Below are 7,561 nucleotides of genomic sequence, written 5' to 3'. Positions count from 1 at the left end.
TGGAGACCCGCATCGGGCTCCCTGCTCCGTGGGGAGCCTGCTTCTCCCTTTCTCTCTGCCACTCCCCCTGCTTGCTCTCTCGCTCTCTCTCTCTCTCTCTCTCTCTCTCTGTCTGCCAAATATATAAATAAAATCTTAAAAAAAAAAAGAATGGAGGTAGATAAGAGTGAGAGGGGCCTGGGGGTCACAGACATACACACACACACACACACACATAAACATATTTAATATAGAACGCTTCACGAATTTGTCACCCTTGCACAGGGGCCACGCTGATCTTCTCTGTATCACTCCAATCTTAGTATATGTGCTGCCAAAGCGAGCGCTATATATATTTCTCTTTTTTTTGATTGAGATATAACTGACATACATTATAGTATTTGTTTCAGATGTACAACATAATGACTCAATATTTGTATATATTAGGAGATGATCACCACAATAAGTCTAGTAAATATCCATCACCACACATAGTTACAAGTATTTTTTCTTGAATAGAGCTTTTAAGATCTACTCTCTTAGCAACTTTCACATATATGATACAGTACCATTAACTATAGTCACCATGCCTCTATTTTTATTCAGTATATTTTTAATACTTTTTGATATCTGATATGACGATTATCTCCTCTTTCCTTTTTTAAAGGCCATATTATCTTTAATTTTAACCCTACTCTTTTTAATTAATTTATTTATTTAGAGACAGTACACGAGCAGGGAGAGGGGCAGAGGGAGAAGGAGAAAGAAAGAGTCTCCAGTAGACTCCGTGCTGAGCTCAGAGCCTGAAACAGGGCTTGATCCCACAATCTCAAGATCATGACCTGAGCCAAAATCAAGAGTCAGACTCAACTGACTGAGCCACCCAGGCGCCCCAATCCCACTCCTGCTTTTCAAAATGTCTATTATTCTCACAAGCTTATGCCAAATAAAATTAAATCTTAGGTCGCTAAAGAGAAAAAGGATCAAGGAGGAGTGGATATTTAGAGTTTCTTTTTATTTCATTTTCCAAAAATAAGACTGAAAGGCATCTTGAAATTTTTGAATGGCTCACTGTAGAGATTAGGACGGACTCTGGAAGCCACAATTTCCTGACTTTGAATTCCAGCTCCACTGCTCACAAGCTGGGTAGGCTTGGATAAGTCTCTTAACCTCTCTGTGTCCTCAGCAGTAACACACTGGGATAATACTGTAATACCTACTACAGGCTTGTTGTGAAGATTGAACAAGTGAATACATAAATCTCTTGGACAGTGCCTGGCAGGTAGGAAGTTCTTAGTAAATGCTGACTCACAGTAATGCCTCCCCTAGCACCACGAGAACAGAAACTTCTGTTTCAGCCACTACCCCATCACCAACATCTAGAAAACAGCAATAAATGTTTGCAATTCAATTCACTGAAGTTCAACAAATATTCATGAATACTTATGACAGGCCTGACAGGTACCAGAGATCCAGGGATGAGTAAGAATTGGGCCCTGGCCTAGAGAAGTGAAGACAGACAGGATAGTGTTCTCTCTCCACTATTTCTTTGCATATGCTATTCCTCTGCCTGGAACAGCACTCCCCCCCCCCCCCCGCCTCCCTCCCCCGCCCCCACACATACCTCTTCCTCTGGGTAATTCTTACATTATTCACATCCTTAAAACTCTCAGCTGAGATACTACATTTCCACAGAAAAGCTTTCTGGACGTCCCAGTATGGGTGGGGCACCTTCCGCCTCCCTCCTCGTCTTAGCAGGTGATAATTTGTCTGTCTCCTCCCATTGACAAGACTGAGCAATCCGAGGTCGGGACAGTGCATCACAGCTCTGGGGCCTTAGCGCCCAGCCCAGTCTCTGCTACGTAGTCTGTGCATAATATGTGGTAAAGAAATGAAAGATGGTGAAAAAACTTGGTAATCTTTACAGGACAAGAGGAGTTTTGGGGTTTTTTTTTGAACAGCTGTGTCGGAGCTTTAAGAAGAAAGACATATACTATACTGCAAATTATTTTTAAGTGGCATAATAAGCCAAGCTTCATAAAAATCTCCTTTTCACCCTTCTTAGGTACTAAATTTTTTTTTCTAATTTTAACTTTTAAAAAATATTTTATTTATTTATTTGACAGAGAGAGACATAGCGAGAGCAGGAACACAAGCAGGGGAAGTGGGAGAGGGAGAAGCAGGGAGCCCGATGCGGGGCTCGATGCGGGGCTCGATCCCAGGACCCTGGGATCATGACCTGAGCCGAAGGCAGACGCTTAACCAACTGAGCCACCCAGGTGCCCTGGTCCTAAATTGTTTTGAAAGTTACATGAAAGGAAATATCTAAGTTAAGTGGTGAGAAGTGAAAATAAAATGTCATGGCTATGTCAGTGAGGTAACCATGCAACCAGTAACACTAGTCCAAGGAGCTGACAGACCACTGCAGGACTCGAGTCATTTGCACACAGCCGCAGTGATTTCCCTCCTTTATAACACTGTGCGGGAGAAAGATTCATCCCCCCAACCCCCTGACGGGTGTCAGAAGTCTTTTATACAATACCTTTTAAATGGTACATTAGAATGGCTCTGGTCGTTATGGAAAAACATTGGTCAAAGTAAGCAAGCGGTTTGGCTAACGTTGAGGGATTAAGTGCTAGGATAATCCCAACTGGGGTTTAGGGTTGCCTGAGACTTGGGTGGGTGGGCTTTCTCTGGACCATGTTACCATATCAACCTTATATTCCTCCAGTATGCAGGGCAGGGAGGCTATGGTACGAATGGGTAAAAATGGTTTTACAGACAGAAAAACTTTCCCATTGTCTTGCTGTGCTTCCTCGCCATCTGGTGATCTTTGGTGGGCTCCTCTGGGGGTGTCTCCCCCTGCAACCCCCTCTCACCCTATAGCCTCATCTCTGAAGGGCCAGGATCCGCTGGCTCTCTCCCCACCCAGTTGGGAAAACCTGTTAGATCTGGAGCCAGGGAGGCCATTACCATCAGAGTGAAAATGGCTCAGGGAGTTTCACATAGGATCCTGAGGAGGGCTGTTAGTATTTTAATAGATGAAATCTTAATCCAAGAAAATGAATTCCTGATTTTCAAAGTCTCAGGCATCCACAAGCAAGCTGTGGGAGGGGTTTTTGGGTCTTGCCCTCGGCAGCTGTCTACTCCACCTACTTAGATGGCTGATGTGTCTTAAATCTTAGTTTCTGTTAAAAAAAAAAAAAGAAAAAGAAAAAAGTTCTCTTCCTTCTTCCATAAAAATTTCCCTAGGGTTGTGGCCCCTAAAAAAAAATTACAATCACATGTGATGTCTTAAGGAAAACCACAAGTATGGAAACCTCGGGGGTAATCTTTCATCCAAATACTTCATACTATCTGGAACTATCAACAAATCAATCCAGTTCTAACCTCCCACTCCCCAAATCAGAGCAGAGGGAGAGGGCTTTTGAATCGCACAGTCTTCCCCCAGCTAAAATCATTCGGGGAGAAAACCAGCATGCAATCGCGTTCAGACAAGACTTCTCGGTGGTTGTTTAAGATTTCTGCATTAGCATCACGTTAGGCTTTCTCACCCCTTTCCAAATGGTTTACAATCACCCCTCCCTCCCCAGGGGTTTAGGAATGAATCATCAACTCTGCTTTTTTCAAGCACACTATTAAATTAGGCTACAGCCTGGAACCAAACATTTGTTCTTACAAACATTTCTTTCATGTCATCACTGTAACGGATACCAGCAGTCCAGTAGGGCCAGTCTTATCTCCCACAAGACAGCAGCAGGGACAGCCGGGCCCACACTTCTGCTGTCACGCACCATTTGGACAAACTTAAAAATCATTTTTTTGGGGGGGGGACGGGGAATTCAGGCTAAAATTAGAAAAGGTCAACTTAAATTTACAGGAAAATTCCTAATTTCTTGTCATTCATACCGAGAAGTTAAAAACAACTTCTTCCTCTGAATCTCCATCTTATGTAAGATGCCTTTAAAGGACAGCCACACGTTAAAATAAACAGTGTTTTTCAGATTCCATCTTCAAGAACTTCAAAATGCTTTCAGTCCATTTTTAATTTCCAGAAACACCCATTGTTGAATAGAAAAATATGTGATTATAATAATGGCTACTATTTAGTGATGTCTTATTATGAAAATCAGATCTTTACTGAAATCTGTAGGTGAGATGACATATATAAAAGCACCTAGCACAGTTCACGAATTCATTCCTTCATCCCACGGAGAGTGCCATCACTATGCTAGGGATTCGGATGCAGCAATAAACAAAACACACAGAAACCCCTGAGGTGGCTCTTATATCGCAGGGAGGGTGGGGTAAGACAGATTACAAACAAAATAAATCAGTAAATATAGAGAGAAATGCTAGAGAGAAATGAGGGCAGGAAAGGAAACTAGACAGCGGTGGGGATGGGGAAGACATTACAGTTTTAAGCAGGAGAGTCAGGGAAGGTGGCATTTGAGGAAGGTCTTAAAGGAGATGTGACTTTGAAGAAGAGGACTCCATGAGGAGGAAACCACAAGTGCAAAGGCCCTGAGGCAGGTGTTCCTGGCATGACTAAGGAACAGCACAGGGTCCTGTGAGGTCTGTGCTGAGTAAGTAAGGGAGAGGAGGTTACATCATAGAGATAGGGTGGGGAAGGGAGTGAGCGGATTATGCAAGGCCTTGTAGGGCATTGCAAAGACTTTGGCTTTTACTTCAAATGAACTGGGAAGCCATGTGAAGATGTTGAACAGAGAAATGACATGATCTAACTTAGTCTTTGAAAAAATGATTTTGGGGGTGCCTGGGTGGCTCAGTCTGTTAAGCACCTGCTCAGGTCATGATTCCAGGGCTCCCTGCTCAGCGGGGAGTCTGCTTCTCCTTCTCCTTCTGCCCCCCCGACTTGTGTGTGTGCTCTCTCTCTCAAATAAATAAAATCTTTAAAAACAATTAAAATTTAAAAAAGAAAAAAGAAAAATGATTTTGGTTGCTGTGTTGCAAATAGATTTAAGAAAGGCAAGACTAGAAGCAAGCAGAATAACTGGATACGTACTGGCTACTTCAGAAATATTTCTTTATTACAAATTGCCTTTTTACATGAAGTTCCCTCTTTTTTTACTTATTCTCCTTTAAAAAATTTTACTTATTTATTCCCTTCTTCTCCATGTTATTTGAGGTTGTACTGTATTCAAATTGGGAAGCAATACAAAGAGATTGCATTTCTTTGAAACATTGAAGGCATTTCAGACTTTTCACGGAATCAAATTGGTCTCATTTGATTTCTTTTCTTTTCCTTCATTCGGGCAAAGAGTTAAAGATGGCTTATTCTCTGTGAGCAGAAACAACTACAAATCAACAGAGGTAGAGGACAGTAGCCTTAATACTAATGGCTAACATTTTTTTGAGTGCTCTGCCTATGCTAGGCATCATGTTCAGGGTCCAACATGAATTAGCTCATATAGTCTTCTCGATGACTTGCTGAACCAAGTACTGTTATTTCCATTTTCCCAGGAGGAAAGAAGTTAAATAACCACGGGAGGTTACACAGCTGGCAAATGGCCAGGCCTGGACTGGAACCGAGGCCATGTGGCCCAGAACCTGTGCAGGTGACCGCCACATTATGTTACTATTATCTCTCAGCCATCCAGAGAAATGCCCACTCTAAGGATTGAGGAGGGAGGGGAGACCACAGGAGACTTTGTCCAGTAACAAACGCTGTGGAGTAACTCTGGTTTTACTGTGATTGATCTGAAGGAATGATGTGTTAAAAGAAGAAACTGGAACAAAAAGACCAAAAAAAAAAAAAAAAGTAGAAACCAAAGGATATTATATATCAGGGTTCACCCAACACTGTGTCAGGGATAGTATTTACTGTATTTACTGGCCAGAGTATCCTGATCCCCAGCAGTAAATACACTCTATTGCAGAATGAACAGCATGTTAGGTTTCTCTGCAGAATGAATAAAACACTCCTCTAATTCCTTTGTGCTGGTTAATGAACAAATGGCATTTCTGTTGATAAATCATCCTTTTGTGAGTTTGGTTTGCTTGAATCAGCTCCTCCCCCTCCCTCATTGCCTCCCATCCTCCTCCCCTTCCCCATTGCCTCCCATCCCCCCACCTCCTCCCCCATTGCCTCCCATCCCCCTACTCCTGGGGTCCACTATTCCTCCTACAACCCCTCCCCTACCCACAGCTTTATCAATCCTGGGGCTGCATTAGGACCACTCTACTCAAGGTGCCCGCCTGCACCAAAGAGCCAGCTCGCCCTCTTTACACACCCCGGTTCCAATGACTGTTCAGTTGTTTACAACACAATACAGATTTATTTGGGGAAAGCCTTTTAAGTTATTTTTGTACCATGATTTTGATTTATTTAAGCTTCTCTCATCTAATTGAAGAAGCTTGGTACATTTTGTGTTTGTCATTTGGTTTGTCATTTTGTACTCTGGATTGGTTGCACCTCAGGAATGCATGGTTTCTATCCTGTTTGCCATCTGAGGTCTGGGAAGCTGAGGTGGTAGACATTTATATCTAATGCCGTTAATGTGGCATGGATTCCAGATTTATCTCTTGCTGTAACTTCGTGAGAAAATGAACTCAGAGTTTAAATAAACTAGTAACTGACAATATTGGAAAAACACCAAAAAGTTTTTTCCGTTTCTTCTTTTTGTGACCAGACTCTTTATCAAGTCTTTGCCTTCTGTCTGACTCCTTAGGATGGCTCAGCTCATTGTTTTCCTCAGGTAAACATTTGATATATTTTGTATATATTACAGATATTTTTGTGTGTGTGTGTGTGTGTGTGTGTGTATTTTTATTTAAAAAATCCTGCTTCCTCCTCTTTAATAGAATATAGTAATTGCTTTCAGGGGGAAGGACATGCTGGCTAGAGAAGAGGGGTAAAAAAGAGATTTTGTTCTTTTGTTCTATGGTATGTAGCATATTCTACCTTTTGAAAACTGAACAGTGTTTGTGAATTATCTATTCAAGTACATGAATCGACTTACTTTTAAAATAAAACTACAGTATTTAAAAGAAATTCATTCTCTTCTATATAGAGTCAAAAACACTTTCATTTATGAAGAAGGCCTTATTTATTTATTTAAATTTTTTCTTTAAATTCAATTTTGTTAACATACAGTATATTTTTAGTTTCAGGGATAGAGTTCAGTGATTCATCAGTTGAATATAATACTCAGTGCTCATTCCTTCAAGTGCCCTCCTTACTGCCCATCACCCACCCCTCCCCTCCTCCCCTCCAGCAACCCTCAGTTTCTTTCCTAGAGTTAAGAGTCTCTTATGGTTTGCTAGGTCTTATATTTTTTTAAATAGAAAAATGAACTCCTCTGGATAAATATTGTTGTAGAAAAATATTCCTCAAAAATGACTGTTAAAGGCACTCCTCTCCAATAATTATAAAGTCATATGCAAGTAGAAATTATAATAATATATTCTTAAGCATAATTTTAAAGAAATCTTATAGCAATGCCATGTTTCCTCAGTTTATACCAGTACAGCAAAATACAGATACAATGGTAGATACCAAAAGGCATTTATTACTGAATAAGGACAAAGTACCATAATTAGTGGTGGCAAAATTCTAAAA

The 7,561-nt window shown here is 41.1% G+C and overlaps 1 non-coding gene across 1 annotated transcript; it reads right to left on the bottom strand.

Annotated features, from left to right (window-relative positions):
* Window positions 1–223: 223 nt before the first annotated feature.
* LOC114213210 (U6 spliceosomal RNA) lies at window positions 224–326 on the bottom strand. The gene has a single exon (XR_003610170.1). It is a non-coding gene; the product is annotated as a U6 spliceosomal RNA (small nuclear RNA).
* Window positions 327–7,561: the final 7,235 nt, after the last annotated feature.

The sequence above is a fragment of the Eumetopias jubatus genome, unplaced genomic scaffold, assembly GCF_037043125.1.
Source record: "Eumetopias jubatus isolate StellerSeaLion01/CBP00866 unplaced genomic scaffold, mEumJub1_p1.0 scaffold_3, whole genome shotgun sequence".
In the NCBI taxonomy this organism is placed as follows: Eukaryota; Metazoa; Chordata; class Mammalia; order Carnivora; family Otariidae; genus Eumetopias; species Eumetopias jubatus.
The sequence above is the reverse complement of the archived record's forward strand: the minus strand, read 5'-3'. Positions and strand labels throughout refer to the sequence as shown.